Below are 15,208 nucleotides of genomic sequence, written 5' to 3' on the forward strand. Positions count from 1 at the left end.
TATGTTGTGAACTTGAAAGAGAGGAGTTGCACTTGCAGGAAATGGGACATTAAAGGTATTCCATTCCAGCATGGTATTGCTGCAATGTATGATAAGACATAGAATGGGTCAGAATGTGGAGATCCTGAGGCTTGGATGAGCAAATGTTACTGGCTTAGTACATGGAATGCTATGTACCAACACACAATTGACCCAATAAATAGAAGGAGCATGTGGCCTAGATCTGATTGTCCAACAACCCTTCTCCCACCCAAACATCACAAACAGGTTTGTTGTTATACATGTTTTGCATAATTTAATTTGAAACTATTTACTAAACTTGTTGATATGTAACCATATAAATTTGTTTATAGGTTGGCAGGCCAAAGAAAAAAAGGAAGAGGGTAACCGATAAACCAACTCAAAGTACCACTTTAAGTAGGAAATACTTGACAGTCACGTGCAGCAAATACCACAATAAAGGTCACAATGTCGGGACATGCAAGGGGCAGGGAGGTCCTAGTGAAGCTGGAAAGAGGAGTGGACAGAAGAAGGGGAAAGATGTTGTAGTTTAGTTTGTAGTTTCAAGTATGCTTTTGTTATTATGTTTAAGTAAAGTTAGAACATGTTTACTAAGTTTGGTTATGGTATGTTTGTAGAAACAATTACTTTTGATAGGTATTTTGGGTAATGTATGTTGGTAACATGATATTGCACTTACATGCATTATGGTTGATGGTATTTTGCTCTGCTATGTTTGAACTAGTACATTTTCAATTTTAGTAATGCCACTTTGGTAACTAGTTTTTTGGTTATGTTATTGCACATTAATAATCAACATTACACTTACATGCAATCAAATTGACAATTTGCTTCCTTGCTAATACTAGTTAACATTAAAACTAAACATCAAACTTACATTACATATAATATCCATTACATTTTCTTGTCCCAACATTACATACAATCACAGGGAAAATCCTTCAAAAGCTATAACAAAAATGGGACCAAAACATAGATTCCAAGTCATAGATTTCCCCCCAAAAGCTTCTTGATTTTTTACTTGAAAAGGTAACACACCATGAAAAACAACCAACTCAGACAAAGTAACCATTTCACCATCATCAATCTTGCTTCGAGAATGTTTCTTCCACGCAACAACCCCGACATCACAACAGTTGACCTAGGGCACATAGGAGGGGTGAACCATCCAAAAAAGCTGCATGTTCCTCCTAACCTTGAGCATGACCAGAATCGACGACCTGGGTTCAAATCAGTCTACGATGTCACCAAAATCGCCGGCCTTCGACAGTGGCATATCACCATCTTCTTCAACTTTGGAATAGAATGTGAGTGGAGAGAGAAGAACAGAGGTAAGGAATGAGAAGTAGAAGGCAACAAGGTAGGGCTTACATTATATACTCTGATGAACAACAATATGAAAAGACAAAATTACCCCCACACTAACGGTTCAAAAGTGACGGGGTTAGGGTTAAGGACCACTCGTGCAATGAACTGGAACCTTAAGGACCATTCGCGTGACTTTTATCTAGGAAGTCCTCAAAGTGCGATATTATGTAAACCACAGGGACCAATTGTGAAATTTTGTCTTATAAAAATTAAAATGTTTTTTTTTTTTTTTTTAAATTTAAACAAATAAATTAGATAAATAAATAAAGAAAATTAATGAATCTTTAATTTAGTAATTTTGAAATTAGAAGGAAGGTTCATTAATGAAATTGATATGCATTTATTATTGCATTTAAATGCTATATAAAATTTAATAAAATGAAGAAAATTATAAAATGACATGTGGAATAAAAATTAATTTAAAATAACTACAAAATTACATGTGACAAAAATAAATAAGAATGTGTTAAAAAAATCTTTATTTAGGGAGGATACCATAAATAAAATATAAATAATAAGAAGATGGAATTTTATTACTATTAATAATAAATATCATTGTTTATCGTAAAAGCGTAGAAAATGTTAAAAACGTAGAAAATGTTAATATAACAACTGTCAAAAACTTTAAGTGTAAAAAAATAAATTGAGTGAATAAAATTGAATAAAAAAAAGTTGATTTAGTAGGCATAACATGTCATAACTATAGGTGGTCATAAAAAATTTAATTGGAACAATATATATAAAAGAAGACAGTATGTAAAAATAATAATAATAATAACGTTTACGAAGTAATTTGCGGTCAATACGAATAGTTTGTTTAATTATTTCAACCTTTTGAATTAAGTAATCATTTTTCTTGAAATAAAGTTCATTTCAGTATAAAAAAAATCTCAATCATTTTGAAACGTTATAATCGTATTACGACCGGTTAAATTTATATAGTCGATTATAATAATACAAATAATTTAAAAAATTGTTTTGATGATAAAAATTGTATCAAAAACTTTCATAACAATTCTGATATAATAGAAAAAGTTGGTTATATAATTTTAAGACAATCGATTAGTTTTGGTGTGTTTTCATGTGTTTTGGGGGATTTCATGGGTTGAATGAATATTTATTCTATCATATGTGTTCATCCCTATTTTTATTTTAATGTTATATAACTATGGTGAATTGGTAATTATATTCAAAGTAATTAAAAAATTGTTATACACAAAAAATATAAAAACCTAGAAATACATATTAACAATTGATTCATAAATTTATACGAAAAATACCCTAATAACGTCCTAGAATATGTATTTCCAGTCATAGTTATTGATATACATGTACGTTTTATGAAATCGTTTACATAGCGATAATAACATTTTATGTAATAGTTGCGAATTACTTATATAGAAAGAATTAAAAATACAAAAAATAAATTCACAGAAAGAATCTAAAATATAAAAAATTAATTCACACACCCTATCAAGGTACAATGTTTGAAAATATATATAAGTTTGTGATATTTTTTTTGGATCTAAATCATAAAACCGATTCATAAATCAAGACATATACAATGGATGAAATAAAATAAAAATGTTTACAAAAATTACCAATATACTAGCTAATGATAAAAATAAGAGAAAATTATATAAATAATCGCATTTCTTAACGACTTCGTTAAAAACAGCCTAACCTGGCCAACAAAATTGCAAATGAGGCTAACTCATTTATGGTTTCGTTAACTCCTATGTGGCTTCGTCAAATAGGTTGAGGTTTCGTGGTCCACTTACAGTTTCAAGACTTATATTTCACATGATACGAGAATTATCTCTTTGATGACTAAAGAAAACCTTCCGCAAAATGTTTTAAGTAATCTCATATATAGTTTTTTATTATATACGCTGAAATTTAGAAGTAATATGTATTAATTTTGCCCGGAAATCGAAATAACTTAAGAACGAAACCGTAGATAGCATAGTCGCATGTGATGATACAAGTCGTTAATGCATAAAATGTGCATCAACGACTTATACGTTCACAGATGTCTTGAGAGGAAACGTAGATGACAATATGCCATCGACAATTTCGTGTCTTTAAAAACAGGCAAAATAGTTTTTTCTAGATAACATGAAATCACATATTAGAGACGATTTCGAAGACGAGTTGATGGAATTGCAAACATGTTTACCCCATCTACGGTTTTGTTGGTTATTTTTGGATAAATCATAAAAAAATAGTTTTTTGCTAAATGGTTAAAAAAATAAGCTATTTTTATAAATTTCTCCAAAAATAATGGTTTATGTGTTTGTAGTTAAGTTGCGAATTTAAAAACTATCACCCTAAGAAAAAATCACCAAAAAATAAAGATAGTAAGAAAAGAATTCGTATATCTAAACTATAATAATAAATTAATATTGTTCAAAATTTCGAAAGAGTAATTCTTTTAGGATCTCTTATTAATTTCTTTAAGCATTTTTTTAATATTGGGAGAAATTTTAGAACTTCGCAACCGACCAACTTGTCATTTTTAGAAAATTATCTATTTGTTAAGTGTTTATTTTGTGAATATTTTATTATTATATTGACATAAAAATCTAAAACGTTAATAATTCAAATAAGTTGTTACATATATTAAATTCAATTTTCGTTATATTATTTGATTCGATTTCATGATGTATGAAATAAGTGTCAGGTTCAGTGGATGTGGGCCTATTTCTCTGACACTGTGTGTGTTGTGTCTCAAAAGCAAATTATTTTATTTAGTTAAAATTTAACAAATTTATGTTCTACATTATTTTATTTAACATTATATATAAAGTGATAACGATACGTTTGTTGTATAAATGATTAAAAACAGATTCATAAAATATTAAAAATATAGTGTATTATTTGGAAATTAATCATTTGAAGTCAATTTTTCGAATTATAAAAATATTAAACATTTGAATGATATATTATGGCAATTTATAGAATTTTATAGGTTGATTTGATTGTTTTACATACGCGAGAAACTAGAAAGACACCCATCACGCGTCAAGGAAGTCCCAAGGGCGGAAAACCCTTTTAGGCCATTTTTTTGTGTAAATGAAGGACGGTAGAAATTCTGAAGAACGTTGTCAAGGACGCTTAGGCGTCCTACACAACGTCAAAGACACCCACTATGATGTTGACACGAAAATATGCCCCTAAAATCAATTTTCTAGAACCTATTTAAAGGGATTTAACCCTAATCAAAAATGCACTTCTCCCCTGCGATTTTCCTCGGGCTTTGAGGCTTCCAAACACATTCAAACTTTTTCCAAACATGTTTCTAATCATCAATTTTCGAATCCAAGACGATAAATCATCAAATTCATCATCATTCAATGTTTGAAGATCGTTTAACCGGTGGATCTTCGTTAATTCCTTCAAGTTCTAGATTTAGTTACTTCTTCCCTAAGGTTTCATCGTTCCATAGTTAATTGATCATTAGAATTTATTGCTTTCATGATTCCAGCGTTTGTTTATGAATTTTAATATGAATTTCATCGGTTTTATTCAAGTTGTGTAACAACGTAATTTTTCAACCAAAATTTTCATTTTTAACACAATAAAATCTTGTATCATAATTCTCAAAACACATATTTCTCAAGTGTCAATAAAAGGAAACATAATCCCAGAATCATAAAAACAATCTCCTGCCGGTGTGTACAATCATGTCGGTGCCTTGCCGTGATCCTCGGAACTGCCTGAAAAACATAACACATAACACGGTAAGCATAAAAGCTTAATGAGTTCCCCAAAATACCACACACGACACATTAGCCACTCGAGGCTATAACTCAATTAGACCCTCTAGTCAATGTGTCTTAGTGGGACCCTCTAGTCCCACAACTTATATGGACCCTCCGGTCCCTCAACTCAGCATCACAATATAATACTGATAAAGCATAACACAAGTAAATAGCAGGATATCTCCTTACACAGTTCATGCACATAAGACCCTTTGGTCACACATAACTACCACTCAAGGTAAAGTATAGTGAGAAGACCCACCTCGTAAGCTAATGAATGAAAATCTCGCAATCGGGATCGTGATCTCTACTCCCGGGTCTAGCTCCCGCCTAACACATAATAATTATCCTTAATCAATATTGGCCCTCAAGAAGCTAGACTAATCCTTCTACAACTCACAGAAGGGTAAAAGACCATTTTACCTACCCGTGTCAATCCATTATGGGGTGCTGACCTACCCATGTCAAGCCATTTTGGGGTGCTGACCTACCCCTGTCGAGCCATTCTGGGGTGCTGACCTACCCGTCGGTCCTAACAACCGAACTCTACTACTATCACATATAACATATCATGCCAGCATATAACATATCAGGTAGTAGCAAACCTAGATGATATCACAAAGACAATCATCTAACATACAACTCCTACTGGTGGCCCGACATTGTGACCGTAGACCCACCGCTACTGGAAGATAACTCACCTCGTAGTAGCTGATCTGTGCGGGAATCCTCTGACTGCTGCCGCTGCTGCTCCGGAAATCCTCCGGCTATAATTCCCACAAAACACTTACTCATACACTGCTAACCGTTCTTAGGGTAAAATGACCATTTTACCCCTGACCAAATCAAAGTCAAAGTCAACTTCTAGTTGACCTAACTCGCCGAGTCCCTATCCTTCCATTTGTCCTTATACCCGTCTCTACTCGTCGACTTAGGCGATAACTCGACGAGGTTTCCTTCTAACTGAACATCGACTGAATCTTCATCTGACTCGTCGAGTTGTATGAACAACTCGTCGAGTTCAACTTCAACTGATACACAGGTCCTGTCCTTGACTCGTCGAGTTATATGAACAACTCGTCGAGTTCATCTTCATCCTTAAGAAGATTGCCTTGGACTCGCCGAGTCTGCTCATGCACTCGCCGAGTCCCATGAACTTCCAGAATAATGGCTTAGTCCAGAACGTTGGGTCACTCCCCGGGACCCCCCCTAAACCTTTCCACACTCAACTGGGTCCTTATGACCCTCAACTGATATGGGACAGAAACCTTGGACTCGCCGAATCCAATAGTGGACTTGTCGAGTCGGTCACATCCTCTCACTAAATCTTCGATTTCTGATGTACAACCCTTGATCAAAATATAGATCTATGCTTCTACAATCGATCTAGCACGTAAAGTTACAACCTTTACGTGCTTGCATGGGACTTTGAGCTCAAAAGGTCCTAAAACAACCTCTTACAATGCATGGGGCCTTCTTTGAGTGCAAGAGCCACTCCTTTCTGCCTTGTAACCCCTCTAAGGGCCTAGATCTGAAACATCAACCCCTAACCGTGCTTGCAATCATGGTTGGTGACCAAAATGGCTTAGAAAATCCATAAAAATCCACAAAATGGGATCTATCAAAAGAACAAACAAGGTATAGACTTTATACCTTCTGTAGAATGAAAATGATGCTCAAAATCGGATCCTTCTAGCCTCCTCTTGATCCTTCAAGCTTTTCCTTCCTTCCAAGAACCAGGTGCTACAAATCTCCCGCACTTATTTTAGACTTCGTCCTCGAAGTCTGCTGCTCATTCCTGAAACAGCTCGGGTAATGCTCCATCATCTCGTTTGCGGCTCCCAAGTCTACTCCGACCCCTTCCGGTGCTACCATTGCACCTTCACGAGTTCCACTCTTTTGTTCCTCAAATCCTTCGACTTCCGGTCGAGGATTGCCACCGGTCGCTCAATGTAGTTCATGCTGTCATCAACCTGAATGTCCTCCAAGGGTACCACTGCTGAGGCGTCAACCACGCACTTTCGCAGCTGAGAAACATGGAAAGTGCTGTGTATCTGACTGAGTTCGGCTGGCAAATCCAGCCTATACGCCACCTTGCCCACCCGGGATATAACCCTGAACGGTCCAATGTACCTGGGACCCAACTTGCCCCGCTTCCTGAATCGGATAACGCCTTTCCATGGCGACACCTTCAGGAGAACCATATCCCCGACATGGAACTCCAGGTCTGATTGGCGCTTATCGACATAGCTTTTCTACCGACTCTGAGCAGTCTAAAGCCTGCTCCGGACCTGCTGAATCTTCTCTGTTGTCTTGAGCACTACCTCAGTGCTCCCCATTACCCTCTGGCCAACCTCGCCCCAACATATCGGGGTCCTGCACTTCCTATCATATAGCATCTCGAAGGGAGGACGATCAATACTCGCATGATAACCATTGTTACAGGAGAACTCTACCAATGGAAGGTAGATATCCCAACTACCTCCGAAGTCTAATATGCATGCTCGCAGCATATCCTCCAGTGTTTGGATGGTCCGCTCGCTCTGACCATCTGTCTGCAGGTGAAAGGCGGTGCTAAAATGCAGACGAGTACCCAACTCGTCATGAAACTTCCTCTAAAACCTAGAAATGAACCGCACATCCCTATTTGAAATCATAGAAACTGGCACACCGTGCCGCACCACCACCTCCCGGATATAGGCGTCGGCCAACTTCTCGGCCGAGATGCTCTTCTGAATCGGAATAAAATGGGCGCTCTTGGTCAATCGATCGACGATGACCCAGATCGAATCCACTCCCCGCGTGGTCCTGAGAAGCTTGGTGATAAAATCCATCGTGATGTCTTCCCATTTCCACAACGGAATATCCAACGGCTGCATCTTACCGTGAGGTCTCTGATGCTCAGCCTTGACCTTCCTGCAGGTCAACCACGGCTCCACGAACCATGCCACATCCCACTTCATGCGGGGCCACCAATAGTCCAGACGAAGATCCCTATACATCTTCGTCGCCCCGGGATGAATGGAGAACCGAGATTTGTGCGCCTCCTCCATTAGAACCTAGCGCACACCCCCGTGGTATGGTACCCACACCCTACGGTCTAGTGTCAGTAATCCTCGGCTGTCATAGTTGAAGGTGGAAACTTGCCCCACGATCCGCTCTCTCTTCCGATGTTCCTCCTTCATGACATCCTGTTGGACCTCCCGAATCTGCTCCAACAGCGGAGTCACCACTGTCATCCTCAAGTAGATATCCCTGACCAACGCTGCCTTGCGGCTAAGCGCGTCGGCCACCACACTGGCCTTACCCGGGTGATAAAGGATCTCGCAATCTTAATCCTTTACCACGTCCATCCACCTACGCTGCCTCATGTCTAGATTCGGCTGATCCATGAGGTACTCAACTCTTATGGTCCGTGTAGATGGTACATCGAACCCCATAGAGGTAATGACACCAAATCTTGAGGGCGAATACAACAGCCCCCAACTCCAAATCATGCGTCGGGTAGTTCGCCTCGTAAGGCTTCAGCTGCCTCGACGCGTAGGCGATGACATGCCCTCTCTGCATCAATACTGCACCCAAACCTGAGATGGACGCATCGCAGTACACAAGAAAATCCTCCATGCCCTCTGGCAGGGCTAAGATTGGTGCCTCGCACAATCTCTGTCTCAGTGTCTCGAATGCGGCCTGCTGCTCAGGCCCCCAACGAAAGACCAGACCTTCCTTGTTAGCCTGGTCAGAGGTACGGCTATCTTGGAGAAATCCTGGATGAATCTCCAATAGTAGCCGGCTAATCTTAGAAAACTCTGAATCTCGGATGGAGACTTCAAAACCTCCCATCTCATCACGGCCTCCACTTTGGCCGGGTCTACTTAGATCCTGTTCTGGTTGACGAGATGCCCAAGGAACTACACCTCGCACAACCAGAACTCACACTTGGAGAACTTAGCATACAAGTTCTCCCTCCTTAAAGTCTCCAGAACCTCTCGCAGATGCTCCTCGTGCTCCTCTTGCGTCTTGGAGTAAACCAGGATATCATCAATAAACACTATCACAGACCGGTCTAACATCGGTCTACACATGCGGTTCATGAGGTCCATGAACGCGGCAGGAGCATTGGTGAGCCTGAAGGGCATGACCACAAACTCGTAGTGGCCATAGCGCGTCCGAAACACAATCTTATGTACATCCTCCTCTATGACCCCTCATCTGATGATATCCTGAACGCAAATCAATCTTGGAGAACCAAGATGCTCCTTGTAGTTGGTCAAAGAGGTCATCAATCCTCGGGAGTGGGTAACGGTTCTTCACTGTTACCTTGCTCAACTCCCGGTAATCTATACACATCCGATGCGACCCGTCCTTCTTTCTCACAAACAGAATCGGGGCTCCCCAGGGAGAGCTACTCGGTCTAATGAATCCCTTGTCTAACAGCTCCTACAGCTATGTAGACAACTCCTGCATCTCAGGAGGAGCCAACAGATACGGTGCCTTGGCTATCGGAGCCGCACCAAGGACTAGGTCGATCCTGAACTCCACCTGCCTCTCCGGAGGTATCCCTGGCAACTCCTCGGGGAATACATCCGTAAACTCTCGCACTATGGGCACATCGCCCACTGTCGCCTTACCCGCCTCCCAGGTGTCCATGACATAAGCGACATATCCTGCGCAACCATGTTGAAGGTAACGCCTAGCTCTCGCTCCTGAACATACCATTGGTCCTTGCTGTGGCCTCTCGCCCTGAACTACTAACTCTCCCCCACATGGGGTCCTAATCCGAACCAGCTGCTGCACGCAATCTATCACTGCCCCATTGGGGCTCAACCAATCCATGCCTATAATCACCTTGTTCCCTCTCAACGGAATAGGAACTAAGTCCACCAGATAACGCTCCTCGAATAATCTCAGCACACAGTCTCGGAATACCATCGATGCTCGCACCGATCGGTCATCTGTAATCTCTACCTCTAAATGGAAATCCAACATGCCCAAAGGCTCAGGAAACTTCTTGCTAAGCGCAAGAGAGACAAATCCCCGAATCAAATAGTACCTGAACTGGGATACCATTCACATGGAACGATCCTAAACAGAGCACATACATAACATATCAAAATCACAACAGCGCATCATAAAGCATAAAGATAAGAAATCATACCCGTCACCACATCGGGTGCAGCGCGTGCCTCTTCAGTAGTCAACTGGAATGCCCAGATCCTCACCACTGGAGCCTCTGCCTTGCCTTGCCGGCCATCAGTGATCGGCAGGGTTGCTGGAGCTGGCGCCTTCACTGGTGCTGATGCTGCTGTCAACTGGGGACAGTTGGCCTTCTTGTGGCCCCTCTGGTTGTAGTGGAAACATAGCAACTCAGACGTCTAAAATAACCAGTGCAGGGCAGTACAATCCCTGCTAAAATGCCCCGTCTTGCCGCACTTGTAGCAGCCCGACGATCCCAATCTACACGCCCCAATGTGGCCTGCCGCATTTCATGCAGCGGCTGGTCCTGACTGGCCTTTCGGCCTACCATATGATCCCTTGGGCTTCTTCCCTGAAGCCCCAGTCGTCGGACCCTCCTCTATCTTTCATTTCCTGACATGCTCCAGATCAATTTCCCTCTCCCTTGCCCTGGCAATCATGGAATCCAGGGTTGGGCATGCTGAAAAACTAACATGCTCCTGAATGTCGGCCTGTAGCATGTCGTGGTAGCGGGTCCTCCTCATATCCTCATCTCCCGCATACTGGGGCACCAGCAATGCCCTCACCCGAAACTTGGCGGTGATCTCCGCCAAAGTCTCCGTAGTTTGTCTCATGTCCAAAAACTCCCTGGCCAGATGCTGAAGCTCTACAGCTGGCGCAAACTCTACTCGGAACCGGGTCACAAAATCTGACCATGTTATAGCCTCAATAGCCGAGACTTACAGAGAGTCACCAACCGACTCCCACCAATCCCTAGCCCGGTCCCTCAAACACCCTGCTGCAAATCATACCTTTGACCCCTCGGGACAGAAGCTGGTCAGCTACGCGGACTCAATGTCCGCAATCCATCGTCTGGCAGCAATGGGGTCCTTCGCCCTATGGAAATCTGGTGTACCACTGCCCCTAAAGTCCTTAAAGGACAGTGTGCGGGATCCTGACTGGCCAGACGCCATGTCACTCCTGAACGCCCTGAGGCGATCCTCCATCAGCTCGACTATCCCTTCCTTGATTGACCTGAAGATGATGGGGTCGACTTAACGATGCCTCTGGTGATCTCTGACACGATGAACTCGCGTAGCCTCTCATCTACTGGCTCAGAACCTGATCCCGAACCCGATCCCTTTCCTGAACTGCCAACTACTGGCCTCTGTCGTAGTACCACCATTCTGCAAAACATAATACCAACCGTTAGTGATACCGATACATCTCGAGGGATCACATCCACTACAATTTCCCTGGTCTTGTCTCAGCCTTCCTAAATTTAGGTACGGATCCTCTGCTTTCAGTAGTACGGGCCCATACTACCTTCCACATCTATCCGTACCTTCCTCAAGGACTGCCTTGACTCCACCAAGTCCCCTTTACCACTGTTGATTGTCTGCTATTCTCATTCTAGGCTTACCCTAGGGAAAATCTCTAACTCCACCCCTTACCGGTCCTCAGCTGCTGAAGGCCTCCTTGTAATTTCAATTAGCCATTACCTGAATACTATCACATGTGATGAGGCTCAGATAATCCTTCGAGTAACAGAATCGTCCCTACAACGGTTAGACTCAGACAAGAGTTGTGCAATAGGGCCAAATCTAGCACTCTGAGATTATTCAACCCTGATCACATGTGACGTGATGTATTCATCTAATGGCTAACTCCCATCACTCAGAGTCCCACAAAGCACAAAGCAAGCGACATTCGGACGCAGGAAAACTACTCAAGCGAATATGTCCTCATAATGAGAAGCTGAACTAGCATATAATGCTGAGCTCATACTACCAGGCATAACCTAAATAGGAAATCCTACTACTGTCTACTCAATACTAGCATGCAATTCTCATAAGTTGAAGCACATAAAGCAGGCACATAAGCATCATTCCTAGATCCTTAGTCCTATTCTAGCATGATGTTCTACTGAAACTGATAAACATAAGATAACTGGTATGGGTACTATGGGGAATACTTACTTGAGCTCGGACGGTTGCGCACATCACACACTTTTTCCTTCTCAAAACTCTTTTATCTTAGCTTTTAGAAAGTCTTTTTCCTTGTAAAAATCTTTTAATCTCTTGGTTTGAGTCCGGACACCCCCGAAGGTGTGTCCGAATCCCTCAAACCAGGGCTCTGATACCAACTTGTAACGACCCAATTTTCACGTCTAAAAATTTCATTTTTTTATTAAGTGATTTGCAAAACATTTGTAACAAAATATCATCCGATCATATCATTTAATAAAAACATGTCTCGTATCTGAAAACCGAATCGTAAAAACATAATAATGTCAGAGTACAAATCCCAGAATAACTTATATTGCGGAAAACAAAGAGTGTGTGTATGATGTGTCGCTACCGCGCCATGTCCTTTCCCTTCACTGAAGAGGTACTTGAAACCAAAACTGTAAACTGTAAGCACAAAGCTTAGTGAGTTCCCCCATCGTACCACATACCATACAATCACATAACATACACACTGCCGGACACTTCTGGGGTGCCCGACCTACCCGGTACGACCATTCTGGGGGTGCCGACCTACTCGTACGACCATTCTGGGGTGCCGACCTACCCGTGTCAAGCCATTATGGGGTGCTGACCTACCCATGTCAAGCCATTCTGGGGTGCTGACCTACCCCTGTCGAGCCATTCTGGGGTGCTGACCTACCCGTCGGTCCTAACAACCGAACTCTACTAGTATCACATATAACATATCATGCCAGCATATAACATATCAGGTAGTAGCAAACCTAGATGATATCACAAAGACAATCATCTAACATACAACTCCTACTAGTGGCCTGACATTGTGGCCGTAGACCCACCGCTAATGGAAGGTAACTCACCTCGTAGTAGCTGATCTGTGCGGTAATCCTCTGACTGCTGCCGCTGCTGCTCCGGAAATCCTCCGGCTATAATTCCCACAAAACACTTAGTCATACACTACTAATTGTTCTTAGGGTAAAATGACCATTTTACTCCTGACCAAATCAAAGTCAAAGTCAACTTCTAGTTGACCTGACTCGTCGAGTTGGCTCGCCAACTCGCCGAGTCCCTATCCTTCCATTTGTCCTTATACTTGTCTCTACTCATTGAGTTAGGCGATAACTCGACGAGTTTTCCTTCTAATTGAACATCGACTGAATCTTTATCTGACTCACCGAGTTGTATGAGCAACTCGTCGAGTTCAACTTCAACTGATACACAGGTCCTGTCCTTGACTTGCCGAGTTGTATGAACAACTCGTCGAGTTCATCTTCATCCTTAAGAAGATTGCCTTGGACTCGCCGAGTCTGCTCATGCACTCGCCGAGTCCCATGAACTTCCAGAACAATGGCTTAGTCCAAAACGTTGGGTCACTCCCCGGGACCCCCTAAAACCTTTCCACACTCAACTGGGTTCTTATGACCCTCAACTGATATGGGGCAGAAACCTTGGACTCGCCGAGTCCAAGAGTGGACTCGTCGAGGCGGTCACATCCTCTCACTAAATCTTCGATTTCTGATGTACAACCCTTGATCAAAAGATAGATCTATGCTTCTACAATCGATCTAGCTCATAAAGTTACAACCTTTACGTGCTTGCACGGGAATTTGAGCTCAAAAGGTCCTAAAACAACCTCTTATAATGCATGGGGCCTTCTTTGAGTGCAAGAGCCACTCCTTTCTACCTTGTAACCCCTCCAAGGGCCTAGATCTAAAACATCAACCCCTAACCATGCTTGTAATCATGGTTTGTGACCAAAATGTCTTAAAAAAGCCCTAAAACTTCACAAAATGGGATCTATCAAAAGAGCAAACAAGGTATAGACTTTATACCTTGTGTAGACTGCAAATGATGCTCAAAATCGGATCCTTCAAGCTTTTCCTTCCTTCCAAGAACCAGGTGCTACATATTAATTTTCCAAGTTAAAAAAAATCGATTTTCTGGCCTCTGACTGATGAACTCGCCGAGTCCACTGCTAACTCGATGAGTCCACTCAGTAAAAGGGCCAACTCGACGAGTCAAGATCATGCTTTCCTCGAGTTGATGGCTCTAGTTGCAGAATTTTGAGTTTTTGGCCAAAATTGGATTAGGATCATTACCACAAACTGTTTTTTAAAATATAAAATCTGTTTTCTTGATATGGTAGTGATCATCCCCATCCAATTAAAAGATATTTGTCAAAATTTCAAGATTTGTATTAGTTTATATGATTAGGCTAATTTCTTGCAAATTGTTGATATGAATTGTCTTGACTAATGAGTTTAACTAGATCATAGATAAATTATTTGATTACTTTGTTAATTAAAATGTTGATCTAAATGCCTTTATTGAATCTCATAACTTGTCCTCAAGTTATGGAAAATGAAAAGTCTCATTTTTAAAAGTCATTAAACTCATAAGTTATGAAAATGAAAAGTTTTGAAGAGTTTCAAAACTTGCCCTCAAGTTTTGGAATTTGTAAAGTCACACTTATGAATACTTTAATTCCAAACCCTAGAATTTTAAAAGTTTAAAATTTAACCTTTATACTATTATAATATTAAAAGTTTAATAATTATATATATATATATATATATATATATATATGTATAAGACAAGTCAGTCTTACTGTTGGTAGGCCTCATTCACGAAGCCGGTTTATAAGGGGGTATAAGGTTACTGCCTATAAAATGGTGGTTTAATGGGTGTCCACTCTCACCCACCGCTTCCTTGACTGGTGGAGGGTCGTTAGCCGAACGGGTAGGATAGGACATTAATTCTTGTTAAAAGTATAATGATAATTATAAAGTAACTAAATGTTGTATTAAATTCCCAATCTTAGTTATGTTAGGAAAAATGTGAAATTGATGCAAATCCATGAAATTGCACTTTGCACCTTGCCAAGTCGTTAGTGAA

The sequence above is a fragment of the Lactuca serriola genome, chromosome 4, assembly GCF_051521515.1.
Source record: "Lactuca serriola cultivar US96UC23 chromosome 4, Lser_US96UC23_V15, whole genome shotgun sequence".
Lineage (NCBI taxonomy): Eukaryota > Viridiplantae > Streptophyta > Magnoliopsida > Asterales > Asteraceae > Lactuca > Lactuca serriola.